The sequence below is a fragment of the Pogona vitticeps genome, chromosome 10 (genome assembly GCF_051106095.1).
Source record: "Pogona vitticeps strain Pit_001003342236 chromosome 10, PviZW2.1, whole genome shotgun sequence".
Classification (NCBI taxonomy): Eukaryota; Metazoa; Chordata; class Lepidosauria; order Squamata; family Agamidae; genus Pogona; species Pogona vitticeps.
The window spans coordinates 9,389,879-9,408,984 of record NC_135792.1 but is presented as its reverse complement, the minus strand read 5'-3'; the positions used below and the strand labels follow the sequence as shown (position 1 = coordinate 9,408,984).

The following is a 19,106-nucleotide window of genomic DNA, read 5'->3' as shown; positions in this document are numbered from 1 at the left end:
TAGGTCATGCACTAGATAGCCTAGTGCATTTTCCACCCACCCATACTCTGCACATTGCATACTGAATTCCTCTCGCACACTCAATTATTTATAATTATAGCTTTAAAAGGCTCTGGCAGTGTGTCCTGTCCCATTAAGGGAAAGGGAATGGCATTGTGGGAAAAGTGAGGGGGAGGGTGACTTCATAGTCAGCATTGCTGATATGCTTTCTTTCCTCTGTGCCCTGGGAATGCAGACCATGTCCAGCTTGGGAGCCCTCCCATATCTTTTTCACTTGTTGCTTCAGCTAGCCCTCTGCTAGAGAGACGTTGGAGCAGTGTTTCTAGCAGAAATGTTGAGGCTGCAGGTGATGTAGGGACATGGTTAAATCTTTTTAAAGCTTGATCTGAGCAAATGCCTAATTGCAAACCCTCATTTCTTGAAAGTCTAAAGCTGGGAAACAGCCGTATGCATTCCCCTTAAAGAGACCTATTTAAGCCTGCCACTCTCCAGAACTTGTTACCTTCTAGAAATGTTGGGCCACGATTCCCACCATCACCTGGACATCGTGTTCAGGAGCATTGTTCTTTGTTTCCCTTTTTTCAAAAGTCTCTTTACTTTTGTAAATATGTTGTGCCACTAAGATGAGCTTGGTCATTTTGTGAGCAGAAAACTCCTGATTGTGAGACCAAGGTCTTGACCCATCAAACAGAAGGAGGTCTAAAAACAGCGTTGGATCAGATCAAATGCCGACATGATCTAGGATTGCTCTCTTGTGCTCTTGTTTTCCCCGGCAGCACTCAAAAGGCATGCTCTTTGCAGTCCTGGAGGCAGCATATAGACATTGAATTTATCAGCCATGAGTATCCTAGTCTCTACACTCAAGCAGAACTAGTGGTCCCCTGAAGATGGGACCACTAGACTTTCCCAAATGGTTGGTGATGATTATTTCCCCCCCTCCAACCAATCAATGAGCCCCTCTCTTCACCTGTTACTGAACCAGTTCTCTGGTTCTGGCAAGCAGGAGAGACATCTAGAGTGACTTCCCTTCTAGCTCTTCAAATAGACTGAGGGGCGGATTCGGATACGTTTTTACACTTGTCCATGGTCTGACTATCCCCCAAACATTGGACTCTCCAAGGATTCAAGAGGCTCTAGGGACATGATTTTACATCCCCTATAAGAGCATCCTAGCAGCAAATTTGCCCTCTACCTGAAATATGTTTGGGTTATAGAGTTGATATAAATTGGGGTGTGTGTGTGTGTGTGTGTGTGTGTGTGTGTGTGTGTGTGTGTGTGTGTGTGTGTGTGTGTGTGTGTGTGTGTGTGTGTGTGTGTGTGTGAGAGAGAGAGAGAGAGAGAGAGAGAGAGAGAGAGAGAGAGAGAGAGAGAGAGAGGGGTTAATGATGCGCCTTTGAAGAAGCCTGCTACCTGGTGATTCTGCAATTCACCCAGCTAGGTCTGTGACAGAGGCAAGGCATCTTGGAAATTTGCCACCTTCCCAACACTTTTTTCACCCAGATTTTATGAATGTGCTGTACTGCTTACATGGATACATACACACACACACACACAGAGAGAGAGAGAGAGAGAGAGAGAGAGAGAGAGAGAGAGAGAGCTCTTTGTAGAGAGAAAAAGCAATAAGCAGATCTTTGCATCTGGTGGCTGCTTAATTTGTTTTCAATAGGTTTCAATCAATTAAATGCAGTCCTGGGGAATGGGGGAAAGTGCACTAGTAATTGGCTAAAATAAATCACTCGGCTCTTCCCTGAGCCGCCAACGGGGCCCAGGCAGAAACGACTTTGCTTCTTAATCAATGCACAGGAGGCTTTGAGGGTGGTTGACTTGTTGGTTCTTGGAGGGCGCAGTATTTCTGCATCTACATGGCACCGAGGGAGGGAGGCAAAGTGTGGACTGAGTGTAGTGTGCCATTGGCTACCAACACTGGTCCTTTGTGCAGTGGCGCAGGCATTTAAAGACCATATGATCTCAAGCAATTGTCCATTTTGTTTTTTGGTTTCCCTCCTGCTTCCCACTCTTCTCTGCCTTTCTTCCCCCCCCCCTTTCTCTCCACCCCTCTGATTTTCTCTACCTTCAAGGCTGCTTGCCTGTCGCTGCCTCCGCCTTTGTACTTGGCAGGCAATGCTTATGTACAGCATCTGCGACAGAGCAGGGAGCCCGGAAATCAAGGCTGGGAGGTGAAATCGAAAAGGCGGTTAAGCTGCCTCCAAAGCTGGTTCCCTTCCCCTTCACTCCTGTGCCTGCCTTTGTGGACTAAGGCTGTGTGTGTCTCTCTGTGTGTGTGTGTGTCTATGTATCTGAGCTGCAGTGAAGGTCGGCTTTTTCCCAGCTCTGATGATGAAGTGCCTCGAGAGACTCTCCACTTCTGGAGAGCAGTCTTCTGCCCTCAACTCTCCGATGGCTTGCACTTTTGCTCCCTCTTTGAAATCCTTCTCACTTGCTTTCTCCTCCCCCCTCCCCCCTCCCCCAACCTCTTTGGATCTGCAGAGTCCCAAATGCTGTTTTGCAAAATGTACCTTAGATTTCTGCCTGTTGAGGGTATCCCATGCTTTGAAGTCCAGAACATGATAACACACGGTTCTACAAATGCCTTAAAAACTAAGGCCCATAGAAGTAAGCCAAAGTTAATGTTGGACGAGGCAGATCTGAGGGCCAGATTAATGCCCCAGAACATCCATAATAAGCCTAAGGAGGTAATATTGATCTGCCTCCTCCCAGCACCCACCACAGACCATACTGGGCCTAGAGATGGCAGAGAATTATAAAAATGTATATCAAAACCAGAAATGTTTGGACATTAACTTCTATGTTACTTATTTCTGGGTTTGGGGAGGCATTTGAGGTCTGGGTGTTCTGTCTTCTTCCAGAGAAAAATGCTGTTGCAAAACACTTTTGCCTGCATGGACATGGGCTCTGTGGGACACAGAACTGACCTGAGAGCTGCATTTAGTCATACCGACCTATAAGTGTTGGGCTAAAAGGAGGCAAAGTAAATCTAGGTTACATGACTGCACGCTCTAGGTTGACGTTGCTCTGGAGGTTCAATAGCAACTGATCCTGGGTCACTGCTGGCAAATGGCTAGTCCTATGGCCTCCTATGGTAAGTGAGACCTGTCCTGAGACAACCCAGCTGAGAAAAACTGGGAGAAGAGTTCATGTATTTGTTTCAAGCCTTGTAGTGACCTCGTCAGACTTCATGGGTTAGTAGCCTAGGTCATCATTTTGCAAAGCTGGAATTGCGGTAAACTCCCTTACTGGTGTCAAAGATAAAATACCAGTTCAAACAGAGCGAGATGTAGGGAGGTGCCGTGAAGACAGAACTACAAGCAACCTGGGTAAAAAGAGAATGGGCCTCTCCTGAATGATTCCTAGACAGAAAGGAAGCATTTGTAGTTTCACGAGATCAGGAAGAGCAGAATAACTATTTTCTTGATGTGGGGGGCAGCCTTCCTAAGGTGGGTGTCCTTTTTCCATCTTTATACTCTGGCAAAGCTTGCAGTGAGAGAGGCACATGGTCAGGAATCTTAGAATTTTAGAATTCTAGAATTTTAGAAATAAATAAATACTGTATTTTTTGCTCCATAAGTTGCACTCCCCCCCAAAAAGGGGGGGAGAAGTCCATGCATCTTATGGAGAGAAGCTGGCGATTTCGCCCCCACTGGCCCTGTGGGGGGAGCCTCGCAAGTGTCCGAGGGAGCCTTCCAGGACCCTTGCGAGGCTCCCCTCATGGGGCCTGCGGGGGGCCAAATCACCAGCTTCTAGGACATTTTCTGAGCCCCGTGGGGGGTGGGGGGAGCCTCGCAAGGGTCCTGGAACATATCCTAGGACCCTTTGGAGGCTCATCCTGCCCCCCCCCCTGGGCTAGAGGGGGCAAAATCGCCACTTTCTGGAACTCCTTTGAGACTTGGGAAGCTTCAGAAGAGTCCCTGAAGGTGGCGATTTCGCCCCCACTGGCCCCCAGGGGGGCAGGGTGAGCCTCCAAAGGGTCCTAGGGTGTGTTCCATAAGACGGACCTCTCCATAAGGCTCACCAAATTTTTAGGAGAAGAAAACAGATTTTTATTTTCCTGTTTTCTTCTCCTAAAAATTTGGTTCGTTTTATGGAGAGGTGTGTCTTATGGAGCAAAAAAATACGGAAAATGCTCCTTCACATGCATACCTTCTGACAAAAACTGAACCAACAGATCACAAAAGAAAATTCTCTTATTGCGATGGTCTTCTCTGTCAAGGAGGTTTTAAAATATGAGAGCAATTAAAAGTGTGATCCCTATCTCCCTTTTTACACCCAATACAACTATCTGGATTTCTGGTATAGTCTATTGCTGCTTCAAGCATTTTTCTGCCATCATTCTGTGGCATATCCCTCTAAACTGGCTATGTGATACAGGCCTTTGAAGCATTACCCATTGTGTAAAATGTTTATTACTCTCTCACACACACACACACACACACACACACACTCACAGAGAGAGAGAGAGAGAGAGAAGCCCAGCTGGATCAGGCCAAGGGCTCATCTAGTCCAGCTCCCTGTATCTTACAGTGGCCCCACCAGATGCCTCTGGGAGCGCATGAGACAACTGGATAGCTGTCTCCTGATACCCCTCCCCTGAATCTGGCATTTGGAGAGAGAGCCCCCTATATTTCTCAGATTTCTGGGGGTTAAACCTCTGTTTGATGTTGCGATACATCCAAAAGCATTGCATTAGGAAACCAGTCTTGAGCCTAATGAACTATGGTGGATCAGCTGCCAGGAATGAGTGCACTGAGGTGGGGTGGGGAAATCAACATAAAATGTGGTGGTGGGTGAAATGACACTAGGATAGCAAGAATAATGCTAAGTCTGAGCCCCAATGGGAGAAGTGGGTCTTGGGCTGTAGTTTATTTAAGCTTGTGACCTAGTAGAACTCAGATCTCTTTCGACTTCTGCTTTTCCTTAGTCCTGCCATATGACTGCTGTTGGTTAACAAAGTGTGTTTCCCCCGCCCTTATTAAAAGAGAGAGAGAGAGAGAGAGAGAGAGAGAGAGAGAGAAAGAACACTTCTTGATCAGAGAAGGTCAGTGCCTCTGCAAGATTACAGTTGTAAGAACATTGTGGGGAGGGGGGGGGGGGTTGAGGGGAGGAATGCTCTTGCGAACCTGCCTGCAATTACTTGAACACAGCACTTTTGATTGCTCCATTCCAATTAATTAAACATGACAGTGACCCAAATTATGATCTCTTGGCTCCCAGAGTGTGATATTTTTAACCTTGCCTGGCTGGGGCTGTGTTTAGATTTCAAACCTGGGCAGAAGTGTCACCTGGGGAGAGCAGTCGGTGTTGAGCTGAACTTTGTGGATGACAAAGCCTGCAATTAGACACTGTCGTATCCTCGAGACAGGTCTTTAAAGCTGTCAGAAGCCCAGATCCCCGTCATCTGATACGGGGTCTGTCATTATGCCGCTGAACCTATTAGCTTCAGGTAAATAACCGGTCATGCCAGGACCAGAAAGCAGGCAGACTGGGGAATTCGGCAGCTTCCTAATTAGAAGCTGTGGTGCAAAAGATGGATGACTTCCATCCTTTAATTTCTTTCATTAGGCAGAAGTTTCAGGAGTTTCTACTCGAGTGCTGAGCTGGCAGTTTCAACTCATTTAATTCTGTTTCCTTGGCTCACGGTCTTCTGTGATGGGGCATGTTGTCGTTGCTGCCCTTTTTTTAAACCAGCTTTAACGTGCACTGGTTTCAGTAGCTATGGCTACACCTATCTGTAACATACAGGTTTGCTTTAAAAACTAAGCAAGACAAAAACTACATTGCTGATTACTATCCTTATTGAACAAGTTTAGGTTTCCATAGGAAACAGTAATCATATTCTTTTGAAAGAGATAAAGGGAAAGTAGATCTTGAAAAAGTTACTTTTGGGACCATAATTCCAGGTTGAAGACAAAACGGAGATCTGCAAATTGATTTTTTATTTATTTTTTTTTTTTTTTTGGACTGTGGTTCCCGGGATTTCCCAAACAACATGTTCCTACTTCATGAGAGGATTTTTGAAGTTATATTCCAGAAAATGACTTTTTCCAAGCTCTGACTGGAAAAACAATCCCTTCTATAGTCAACATAGGGTGCTGTTTTATACTGTATCAGACAGATGCTCGATCTGTCTTAACGGTGCTCAGGTATCTTGGTCATTACCAGGTCCCTGACAAACACAACCTTTTGTATAAAAGCAGAGATGCCAGAGACTATGTAAAGTGTATGCTCTTCAAGGGAACCTGATGAACTGCAGCAGGATTTTTTTTAAAAAAAATCCACCAGGATGGGCCACTAATGTAAAATCTTTTCAAATTCCTTACAGATATACCTGTAGGGTGAGGGGTGTGTGGAATCACAGTGACAGTAGCAAGGTGGTGGTCTCTGGTGATTATGTAAGATATGTCTGGAGCAAGAAACAGATCCTAGTTCTAAAGGGAGCAGTGTGAAATCTAGTGTCTGGGTCCAATGGCGTGTTTAATGCCATCATTGTCCCCAAACACATCCTCAAAGGCCATTGCATCTGGGGTCAGCCAGGGTCCTTTTTGTGTATTTTTTCCTTCCTGGCCCTTGCACGGCTCTTGTCTGTTGGGACGGGAGGTGGGGAGGTTACGTGCAAATTTCATTATGCCATTTGCTGGCAATCAATACAGTTAAACTCCTGCTTCCCAGCCCTGGCGGTTTTCCCTTTCACGTCAGCATCCGAGGGAACAATTGATGTATCTGAGTCTGGTAAGAGCATAAATCTGTGCCTGCCACAGCTTTTAGAGTGCTTGTCTTAGTGACATATTTGGTTTGTTTGAATGTTTAGCTGTGGGGAAATCAATCACCTGGCGCCATTCCTCAGCTGTCCCCTCACCAGGACTATGTTTTAATTTGCCAATCTGTGGGTTGCGTATCCAGTATTCATCTATATTTGAGCCGGGCGGATGGGGTGGCTTTTGTCCCTCATTGTTATTAATAAACCCTGTCCAGTAGCCCCTCATACAGTGTTCTTGATACTCCTGGCCTACAAGGAAAATTACCCAGCTACTGACTTGAAAGAGGCACTTAAAAGCATCAGCGATGCTTTCCGCCCTTATTCACAGGCAGCAAATAAAGTATGGTTCAAAATTGGGCTTGCTAGATTATCTTCTTGAAAGGAACCTTCCATCTTCCCAAACACCAGGGAACATAGCAGACGTCCCTTCTATCAGGCTCAGAGCTTGGACAAGTTACCTGTCTAGATGACAGTTTTTGGAACTATGGCTTTCATATTCCCCCAGAAGCTGAGGGAATTCAGAGAGCTGTGATGTTTCCAAGCTCTGGTCAGGATGCAGTCAGGTGCATTGGTATCTGTGTCCACATTCATGCCTGAAAGGGATGGGAAAGCTGGACATGGAAGGTGCCTGAAATCTGCTCTTGGTTGTTTGTTCATGCAGGAGCAAAAGTCTCCCACTATAGCATTGCCAGTGCAGAAAAATACTCCGGAACAGCTGCAGGGGCTAATGGTTCTATGACTTCTCTGCTTTGCTGTACCTGAAAATGATTCAGGGATTGAGCCCACAGGCCAGGTAACTAAGAATACCGGTTGGCAACCATTTACCAAGACCGTTCTGACCCAAATTCTGAAGACGTGTCACTCAAGATACCATGGCCTTGATACGTGCGCCTTGTTTTGAGAGAGCAGGCCAGTCCAATGGCCCTCAGCGGTATTCCTTCCACTCAGTCAGTTGTTTGTTTTCCATAAATGGGGAGGAATGATATGCATTATGCTGCATCTACTCAGCAATGTGGTGCAATGGTTGGCGTGCTGGACTAGAACCAGGGGACAAGACCATGAGGTGCCCTCGTCACAGTCTCTCGCCCTGACCTACCTCACAGGGCTGTTAAACTAATCAAATATGGGTAGGAGAAGACTGTATATCATTTTCTCTTTGAAAGAATGGTGAGGCGTCATCTTCATGAGGGAAGGATGGAAGAAAAATGTATCGCACAATTTGTCGTTATGTGCTGTCAAGTCAGAACTTACTCATACTGACTCTAATAGCTGACCGGACAGCTCAGTGAGTGAGGTCTCTGGCTGCAAAGCCAAGGGTTGGGAGTTCGATTCCTCACGGTGCCTCCTGGGAGAAGAACCAACCTGTGTAGCCTTGGGCTAGCTGCACCGTCCCAGGGTGCCCCCTAGAGGAAGGGAATGGGAAACCACTTCTTATTCTCTACTTGGAAAACCATGAAAATGGGGCAGCATAAGCCAGAATTGACTTGATGCCACACAATTATTAATAGGGCTTTCGTGGTAGGTGAGATATTTAAGGAGTGGTTTTACCAGAGCCACACACTCAGTGAGTTTCCGTGGGTGAGCAAGGTTTTAGACCAAGGCTTCCTGAGTCCTAGTCCGACACTCTATCCACTACGCTACACTGGGTATCATATAGCACACAATACAGACCCTTTAATAGAAGCCATTGCCTCCATCCTCTGTTCAAAATTACCCCAGAAAGCTCCTCCCACCACTGTGTACATTGCCCTGTAAGAAATCTGCTAGTTGTGTGGTATATTGTGAAGACGTATCTCCAGCCTCCTTGCCCATGCAGAACACACAACTCTGGCAGTGTTCGGCTTTGCCCGCCTACCTTCCTGCTCTCCCTCCAGATGCTTTCCCTGACAGAAGCTGACAAGAGTCATTTCCAAGATGGATTGATTCAATTTAGCACTATTTTTTCCCCCTCTGCTCGAAAATTTGGTGACGTATGGCTCCACAGTGAGAGCTGCTTTCATGCAGCTCTCCAGTGCTGGGGACTATTAGCAGTGCGCTTGCCACTATTTTGCAAGGTGGGCACGTCCCACATAACTGGATTTGCACACACCAAGGAGGTTTCCTGCTTGGGGTAATTGTTTTGCCCTCGTTCCTGCCATGGGTGAAGAGTGGAGGTTCCAATGTGTGGCTTCCTAAACCATATAAGTTCCAAAAAAAAAAAAAAAAAAAAAGGCTGTGACATATTTGCATCCTGACAGAGACACTTGGTGGAGCCTGCAGCTCTGACCCATTTTAAGGTTTTGTTTGTGTCTTTAATGTGTAAGTGGAGAAGTATTGAAAAGATAGCCAGATGTTGCAAATATAGAAGCAGGACAGCATCTGAAGCGAAGCACAGACATCCCTGGGTCTTTATCAGTTGTGGGCAAAACGTAACCTACAGATTACATGTGTGCCCCCCAAGCTGTTGTTCAGGTCAGGTTTCTGTATGAGAGGTTTTCTGCTCTTAGAGCCCTCCACCAGTGGATTGATTGATTGATTGATTGATTGATTGATTGATTGATTGATTGATTGATTGATTGATTCTTTCTTTCTTTCTTTCTTTCTTTCTTTCTTTCTTTCTTTCTTTCTTTCTTTCTTCTTCCTTCCTTCCTTCCTTCCTTCCTTCCTTCCTTCCCTCCCTCCCTCCCTCCCTCCCTCACCACTGGGAGGATGTATTTCTTCCTTTAGCCTTTTAAAATCGCACGGCCTCAATCTGCATGAACATATAACAGTCCAACTGTTTGATCCACTTCTTTGGCCATCAGGCAATATGCCCTAAAAAATAAAATAAAAATAATAATAAAAAAGACACCACCACCAAAACTCTTCCATACCCGTGTGTTTCATTCTATCTGCAGAGCGAAGATGTTAGGGAAGCAGAGAAGCTTAAGTAGCAGCCTCTCCTTCCCTCACTGCCTGTGGCCCCAGCGAGCTGCTCCTACATGTTACCCCCTTTTCCGTGGGGATTTTGGCACGTGTTAGCAAAACAAGTAGTATGCACACCCACTGTGATACCAATTAAGTAGCCTCTCTTGTTGAGAGACCCCAGTGATTGACATTTCCCTAGTGCTGAGCTGAAAGCCTGTAGTGGGGCAATTATAGGATATCAGTGTGGGCACCCAGTTGTTATTCTCTCCCACCCACCCACCCACCCACCCACCCACACACACACACACACACACACACACACACACACACACACACCAAGTCCCCTCCCCGTCTCCATCCCTTCATTCTGGAGTGTTGCTGCTCGAATGTCATGGGTTTGTTTTTTTTGTTTTGTTCTGGGTTTTTAAAATGCGTATCCTTCTCCCTATCAGTTCTGGCTGCTGTTTGCTGCTTCAAAGCTCCAGTATTCTAATCCATTACCTGTTGTTATTTTTCTTGTTTTAAATCAGAAAAGATACGTTTGTATTTTTTTTTTTTAAAAATAACAATGTAGAAACCTGTGTGTTTGCAAAACCATCCCATATCCTCCTCTTCTCTACTCCTCTCTCTCTCTCCCCCCTCCTTTTTTTTCTTTGAGGCAAATAGCTGACTGATTGCTTTTCATCTCCAGCTCCGAGGAACTGTAAGAGCTACTTTATATAAACATCAATTATAGGCACGTCATGAATTAAGGCTCCTTGCACTGAAGCCATTAAAGTCCACTCTGAAGGGCGGAAGGGAGGGGAGAGGAGGTGAATGAGGAAAAGTGGCTGATCAGCCAGTCAAGGGATCTCTCTCACCTCACCTTTCCCTCTTACAACAATGGCCAACAGAAACCATGAGTGGCTCAAGATGGGAAGGTAGTGGTTAGCTTTGAAATTTCTTGCATTTTTGGTTATCACAGCTGTGGTTCTAAGAACATTAATCCATTATATATATGTTAAAAATGTTGGAAGCATTGATTGCACCTTGTAGCAATGGGTTCCATTGGCCAATTATGTGATGTAATGAATATTTCCCTCCATCTCCCTTAAAAGAATATTCTGTCCATTTCATCGACTGACCTCACCTCACATTAATAGAGAAAGAGGCGCACTTCTTCTGACCTGTTGTCTCCATACCAAGTGTATTGTCTATTAATCAGTAAAACAGATCTCTAATAAGAAAGGTTGGGAAAGAGAGGTAACCGTTTACTGCTGTTTTTAAACCTCTGGATTTCTGTTTATCAGGACTGTGGTGAAAAGGGGTGATGAATGGTGTATTTTGTCAAATAAACACAGCTGGGTCTTCCATGCAGGTAAATGTTCTGTCATGGACTCAGAAAGCCGGACAGTGACATATCTGTTTTAATTGTATTTAAAGTATTTTTACTCCGTCTTTCTCCTTTAAAAAGGACCCAAGGTGATTTATATTCAAAGACTAAAAAGGCTCAAAGAAATGCCACACTAAAAATGGTAAGCAAAAGCAACATCGAAACACATTCAAAGCAGTAAAGTACAGTACATGCATCCATTAAAAAACCCCACTCAGGCAGCCAGTGACTGAGAGGGAGCTTGCCTGAAGAGAGAGAGAGAGAGAGAGAGAGAGAGAGAGAGAGAGAGAGACATACCCACATGAATAGGAACAACGGTGTTTTTTCCACTGCTGAGGGGAAAATACTGGCCATGCTCACTGGTCCTCAGGCATTCCAGGCTTGGAAACAATTCCAATGATTTAGTCATACTTGGCTTGCATTATGTTTATTGATGGACTTCTCTTCCCTTCAGTCATAAAAGACATTCCCAGAGGTCATGTATTAAGCCCTTGGGTACTTTAAAACACTGTAAAATGATACAGAGCTGCTGCTGTTCTGTGGGATCTCCCACCTAGCAGTTCATCTCCCACCTACATAGTGTGTGCAACCAAGTGGCTTGGAATCAGATGTTGGGTTTATTCCAGTAATTGTATGATTTGTGGCACTCCCTGCTGAAGTTGCCAAAAACTTTGATTTATTTCTCTTGATACTACTTCCAAGATAAGGACATTGGGTCAGACCCTTGATCTGCCTAGCCTACTAATATTAACTCTGACTGTCAACAATGGCTGGCCAGGTTTGTGGGGCAATTCTTTCTTGAACTTAACAGGAGATCCCTGGTATCTCCTGATAGCTTCCATCCAGACACTAGCCCTGCTTAGCTCCTAAAATTAAAGAAGGTCTGTGTCATCTGGCCGGCATGGTGGTTACGTTGAGGCAAATCTTGTTCTAGCAAGTGTTGCTGGTGAAGACTGTGATCACTGCTTAATAGTTTTTTTTAATTCATTCAGTCAAAGCTTAAAGAAACTGCTTTATTTGACTATATTTCCCAGTATTCTTCATACTTGTTCTGGAGATTCTCTAACTCCAAAAATTAACTTTCCCAAGCTCTATGGCTTAAAAAAAATTAGTATGAACATGCCATGTATTCCTATACTTCTGGTTATGTTTTCCTTGAAAAAAAAAAACTATTTTCAGAGGACCAGAGCAGTTAAGCAGGATTCTTGGTAACATATGAAGTACAAATCCCAATGTTCTTGGTGAATGTCTGAAGCTAGGGTAACTAAGTGGCGCAGTGGTTAAAACGCTGTACTGCAGCTAAAACTGTGCTCACGACCTGGGGTTCAAATCCCAGGTAGCCGGCTCAAGGTTGACTCAGCCTTCCATCCTTCCGAGGTCGGTAAAATGAGTACCCAGCTTGCTGGGGGGGCAATGTGTAGCCTGTATAATTAAAAAAAAATTGTAAACCGCCCGGAGAGTGCTTGTAGTGCTATGGGGCGGTATATAAGTCCAAAAAATAATTAAAATAAAATAAAATAAATGACAGCTTACCTATACAGTAGAAATGGACTTTACTGAGAAAACATAAATAACTATTGTGCAGAGGCGTCTCCTGTCTGTCTCACTTGAAGTCCCCTGCTGGAAGTCCCCAGATAGGATGGATAAACAGTCCTGTCGTTTTATCTCTCTGTGGCATTTGGGAAAATGTGTACTGGCTGGAGAAGATGGGATTTGTAGTCCAGTGGTTGCTGTGGATATTGCATTGCCATTTATTTTCCTGGACAAAGCTGTTTGCTCTCAATAGATGCATGACAGATGCCATTCAGCAGGTTCAGGTACTTCCTTCCCATTAAAACATTTTTATGTTGGGGAAAACTGCCTATAGACAGTTGTAACATATAGGACATGTGTTTGATAATGTTCAGATTCTCAGATCCCACTCACACCTTCCAGATCGCCTGGGTTACATGACCATTTTCCGTTTGAGTGTTGATGCTTGTGGAAGTTGTGGAGTTGTGGTTAGAGAACTGAACTAGGATCTGTTAGATCCGGATTAATGTCTCCATTGACACGTGAAGCTCTTTGGATGACCTTTGCCCAGTCACTCTCTCTTTCAGCCTGACCTTTTTTTACGGAGTTGTTGCAAGAGTAAGGATGGGAATCATGAATGCTGACTTGAGGCCACTAGAGGAAGATAGCAGAGAAGTATAAGAAACAAGTAAATAAATACAAAAATAATGTGTCTAATCTATGCAATCCATGTGAACAAAATTCCTCTCCATTGCTGATAAGGGGCTGTGAGAATAGAGTATAAGACAATGCTTGGTTATTGTTATTATTTCTGGAATTTGTATCCTGCTTTCTGCCAGAAAAGAAATTTCCCCCGCTCTGTGGCTAATGTATTACAAGTAACAAAATATCATAGAATAAATACGTCACCGAAAGCATAAGAAACAAACCAAAGTAACATAAGGTAGCAAAAATAAGAGGTAGCAGAGCAACACACCAGCAAAAAGAACAGGGCCTGGGCGAATCAAGCCAAAGTCCTCAAGGAACAAAATGCTTTTCATGTGCTTGAATAGCAATAAGGAGGAGGGCCAGAGGCCTGCTGGACTCTTAGGTCCGGGACTGAGCAATTTTGCTGTGACACTGAAGGGTCCCAGGTTTCTGGTTTGTCTGCACATACTGTATCTCCTGAACTGCATGTGCATTCCCGAATACCTATGCAAGACATCGACTGCCCTCTTAGTCTATGTGCAAGAGAGCACGGCAGAGAGCAAGAAGAGATTTAAAGTCTCAGAGCCACTGACAGTTATTTCTTCCCTCTTTGCAGGGATGGTTTTATCCCTTTGTAAAGGCCCACCAATTCATTCTGACCTTGGCAGAATAACATCAATACATTAATATCTCTTTTTCCCAGGGAGGCTGGAGAGTCTATTGCGGTGCAAGTGTCTGCATTGTGGTTGCACATAATGTAAGTGAGATAAAGCAGGCTGGGGCTGCTATGAATAACTACAAATGGAAAAAAAAAACAGGCAGCCATAAAAGCCTTCACAGTTGCCCGATCAGCATGTGGTAGGTGGACTCAACAACTGATTTAGCTTCTCTCTTCTCCCTCCAGCTCCCACCACTGCTCCCAATGCCACACCCCCCCCTTTTCCTTCCCGCAATTTATCGTCACTTACAGAGGACACGCTCTTTGTGGCTGGCTTGTCACTTTCAGCTCAGTTGCCCTGTCGCTGGAGCTGTGGGCTTGGAGCCCACTGACAGAGACTGTTAGCTTCTAGTTGAATTCATCTACTTGCTACTGGGGATATTTATCTGTCCCTCACAGAAAGCTCTTATCACATTTCCCACCTTGTGCAAACCCTGAGCTGTTTATATTCACTTGATCTTGCTGGATTTTTTTTTAAAATTTTTTGGGTGGTGGTGGTGGGGAAGAGTCCCAAACATTGCTGTGGAGAAATAGGGAGGGAAAACAAGCTTTGGAAACCTGACTTTCCTCCAGGGAGCCTGTGTTTACTTGAAATATCAGCAACTGTTTGAAAGGAAGGAAGTTTGAATCCAAGGGGGCAGTGGCAACAGGAAGCGATGCATAAGATACTGGCTTCATTTCACCATCAGTATAGTTCTTACTAACCATCAGAAACCAGGCCAGTTTTAGGTAGGGTTGAATATTCTGCTGTCTGTCTCTGTCTGTCTGTCTGTCTGTCTGTCTGTCTCTCTCTCTCTCTCTGTGTGTGTGTGTGATTGAGGGCCTCCATTCACCAATCCTGATGTAGGAATGGAGACATACTGTATGTCCACAGGAAAGGGAGTGTGCTCAGAGAAAGGTGGAGGGTCGGTTCTAAGAAGACCATTAGAAGGTTACTGGATAAGAGAATCTTTTGTGTGACCTATATTAGGGTAGGCAGTTCTCGACCAAGCAAGCATTCAAAAAATACTTGAATACTTTGCTCCGTAGGGATGAGAAGCAGGGGAGGCCCAGTAATGATAGTGGAATTTGTCACCCAAGAAGGGAAGATCTAAGCAAAAAAGTGGTCTTGGCAAAGTATATAAATAAAACCATCCCATATTTGTTGTACATATAACCTTACAATCTTTTTGGCAACTTGGGCAGAAAGAAATTACTCGTGGTACCTGTTCTGCTGAGGGTCTGACCTGGCATGGTTACCTGGCATCCAGGCTGAGGGTTCTCAATTCAAGAATGGTCACAAGACCAGATAGGCGGGAAATGAATGAATGAATGAATGAATGAATGAATGAATGAATGAATGAATAAATAAATAAATAAATAAATAAATAAATAAATAAATAAATAAATAAATAAATAAATAAATAACGGACTGCAGTAGATGGGGTAGTTGTTCAGCCGTTAGGAGGACAGAGCCTGGGCTCCTCCAGAATCAACTTCAATTGGTTTAGTCAAAGGTATACTTATATTTTGTTTGTCTCCCCTGGGGGACAGGAGAGCAGTCTCTGCAATTTAGAAGCGGGAGAAAAACAAAAGCATCTCATTATCCCCTGCTATAGCTTTTGTCCTCCTCCCTTAATTTAGCCTGATGTTGGTTCCTCTTCTGCAGGTTCGCCCTGTCTTGCAATTAAAATATTTCAGATTCAGAAAAGCTGTTTGACAGCGTGTACTGACTCCTGATCCCCTTTGCCTTTCACTTGTCTGACCCCCTCCCCCATCTTTTAAAAACTTTCATACTCAGGAACCCCTCCTGTGTGACACAGAATCCTGCAGTCTGCATTTTGGAACGCAGGTGAATGCCAGAACTTCCAATGAGTTAGAAAGCTAGCATCTTGGGCAAAAGAAGTTGCCTAGCCTTTCCCCCAATTCTCTAGTATTTTGTGCAACTCTCTCCCCCCCCCTGTGTATGTGTGTGTGTGTGAGTGAGTGAGTGAGTGAGTGAGTGAGAGAGAGAGAGAGAGAGAGAGAGAGAGAGAGAGAGAGAGATTATTTTACTTCTGGCAAGGAAGGGGCAAAGGTGCAGTGAAGAACTGCCACTTAGTGTTACTGCGCAGTCTGCCTCCACCCTCACCGCCTCATGTGTATATGTCTTGTCTGTTTGTACATAGGCTACTTGTATGCTGGAAATCACCCACCTGTTGCCCTAAATACACCCCAAGCATTTAGTCTCAAGACCGCTGAGACAAATCAGAGAATTCAGCTTCAGCTCCCTCTGCTCTGAACCCTGGCATATCCCTCTTTTCTTTCCTTTTTCAAAAATCTTCAGCCCTCCCTGCCATCGCTGGCCCACCTATATATAAAAGAACAGCTGGATTAAGCAGCAGGCATGCCTGGTTGTGCAAAAAGATACTGTAGATAAACACTTCCCGACAATGAGGCAGCACCTCTGTGACCATTTTGCTGACAGCAATTACTGTGCCAAGCCCTGGATGGTAGGCACCTTTGTTACCTAGGAGTTGTGCCTCTCCTGGGGTGGGGGGCGGAGGGGCAGCGCTATGCCAGCTGGATGCCGGAGGCTGGCTCAGCCTTGCCCTTTTGTTTCTGCAAAGGTGGTTCAGCCATTGATTCAGGCAACGTTGCTTGTTTCTCTTTTGTCACTGACAACAGAATGGGAACAGGCTGCCAGGTGCGGCCGTTGAGTTACAACCTGCTGTCACTTTTTGTTGACTCCACTGTATTGATGTAACTGCAGTGATGAAAAGCAAAAACCCCCATACTTGCTTTTGCATGCGCGTGTCAGGAAGAAGATGTTGCTTGCACATCTCTACCCTTGCAGTGTCTACTGTACATTCAGTAAGCAATGCCAGGAGGAGTTTTGTAGAAGCAAAAAACCCTGGGGGGAAGTTTGCAGTTAGGTGTATGCAGGTTGAATTGCAGCATGTTTTGGAAGCAATGTTTTAAAATGATGTTCTGGAGCAGATGTTCCAGCAAATGTTTAGTTTATCTGTTGTGCCTCTCTTTAGAAACTGAGCCAGGAGCTCTTTGCCTCCCCTACATTCTTACCTTGGTTGACTTGGTTAATCTTCCCTTCTGATTTAACCAGTCAGGCAAGGATGGGGCAAAAGGCAGGTTGTGTGGTCCCCAAAGCAATCTTGGTGCTCCCTAAAGCCATTCTTGGGGGTGGCATGCCCCACCCCAAAATAAAACTTGGCCTAATGTGGCCAGTGAACCTCCCAGTTGCTTCCATGGGGCACAGTTGGCCTCTGGGGGAGCTGTTTTAGGGTGAAAGGGCTTTTTTCAAAACCAGATGTTTCCTTTGCAGCCTAACTGTGCAAGCTCATGGTTCTGCAGAAAACAAATCTACATCGGTTGTGCAGTTCACAAAGACTATTCCAAGCAGAGCAGGAGCAGCAGCTTATTTGCATGTATTACTTTAGTTTAGCTTAGTTTGACAATTAAAGATTGCTTAGCTGTTAATCATAATTGTCTTCTAGTCCTTCAGTCCTCAGTTCTGTTTCAATAAATTTGTAATCAACACACACACACACACACACACACACACACACAGAGAGAGAGAGAGAGAGAGAGAGAGAGAGAGAGAGACTTTAATCAGTCTTTCTTATGGTAACCCGCCAGAGCCAAAATTCCATCCTTCATTTGAAGCTGTGAACATTAGCTCTCATTAGTTTTAAAATTGTCTGCAACAAGTGCTCTTACCCCCAACTGAAACTAGCACTCTGCTGGGTGGTAGGCAACATTTTAGTGGGTTGCAATGCTGATTAAACCTTACTGCCCTCGTTTATTTTGCTTAATTCACTGCCTTCCTGGATTGTTGGTTTGTTTGTTTTAAGGGGGGACAAAAGAGTCTTTGTCATCAGGAATTCTGCATCATCGCCTTTCATACCCAATTTCAGTTGATTGCACAAGCTAAACAGGGAAGGACCTGGTTAATCTTTCGATGGAATACCATGGGAATATCAGGAATCTTCTGGTGGGATTGAGAAGGAATTCTGCCTCATCCAATCAGAGCTGGTGGTACTGGACGTGATGGGCCAAGGGACTGAGTCAGTTTAAAGCAGCTTCTTCAGATTCATGGGTCCCTGTGTGGTCTGGTTTCCCCAGAATCTTGAATGAGCTACTTTAAACAGTCCTGATTTGAAAATGAGTAAACCCTAGCGGTTCGAAAGCATGCAAATGCAAGTAGATAAATAGGGACCACCTCGGTGGGAAGGTAACAGTGGTCCGTGTCTAAGTTGCACTGGCCATGTGACCACAGAAGATTGTCTTCGGACAAAACGCTGGCTCTATGGCTTGGAAACGGGGATGAGCACTGCCTCCTAGAGTCAGACACAACTGGACAAAAATTGTCAAGGGGAACCTTTACCTAAACCTTTTCTTAGATGCCTTGCAACAAGGGGCTTGAGTCTTGGTCCCTGTAAGAGTAAGTGTCTTACAACAAAGGCCTCATCTCTGTCCTGCCCATGTACTAATTGGTGTTTCCCAGTCTCACCACAGCAGCTTCTGTAACGTGATCGGTGTAATTGCATCAGCAACAGCTTACTCCCAGCCTGAGCCCATGAATGAGCTTGCTCTCCTTGTGGCTTCCCCCTTCCCCTTTTGCACCTAAGAGCCACCGTTTCCTGCGGGATCTGTGTTTACATCACCAGACTTGTTTCCACCCCACACCTGTGTCGGGTGTCTCTGTGTCTGGGAAAGAGTGTGCAGGGGGGAAAAAAGCAGTTGGCAGTTTGCAAGTCAAATCTGAAGTGTGTTTCTAGGGCCGTGTTTCCATGGCTTTGGGTGAGATGAGGTCCAGAATCTTGGGAATGCTGAAAGCAATATTCTGCATTCTACATATATTCATGAAACAAGCCAGAACAGGCAGAGCTCGGAGATTGGTATGTGTGTGTGTATGTATGTTATAGAAAGACAGGGATCATATTGGATCAGCAAAGAATGAAAGTGTTCTGAAACTTAGCCTCAAGATAATAAAAAATTTCCACTGGTTCAATTGCAGACTCTTCAAGGTTTCAGTGATTGTACTCAGCCATTTCTTTATACCCAGTTTTTCTTAAAATTTGACTGATGTGCTTTAAGGATAGGGTTTTGTTAATGTTTTGTATTGTTACTACCAGGTCTTTGGTTGCATGCACAAGCAAGACATATTGCCCATGCCATCT

General features: G+C 44.8%; 2 protein-coding genes and 1 long non-coding RNA gene across 4 annotated transcripts in view; 2 read left to right on the top strand and 1 right to left on the bottom strand.

Annotated features, from left to right (window-relative positions):
* Positions 1 to 19,106, top strand: part of LOC144584427 (uncharacterized) — a 678,013-nt gene that overhangs the window by 56,367 nt on the left and 602,540 nt on the right. The gene's annotated exons all lie outside the window — the stretch shown is intronic.
* The window catches only part of GSE1 (Gse1 coiled-coil protein), a 389,126-nt gene that overhangs the window by 228,061 nt on the left and 141,959 nt on the right, over positions 1 to 19,106 (top strand). The gene's annotated exons all lie outside the window — the stretch shown is intronic.
* On the bottom strand, positions 1,232 to 18,167 carry LOC144584428 (uncharacterized). The gene is made up of 2 exons (XR_013538659.1): positions 14,198 to 18,167; positions 1,232 to 13,196 (listed from the first exon to the last, which is right to left on the bottom strand). It is a non-coding gene; the product is annotated as an uncharacterized LOC144584428 (long non-coding RNA).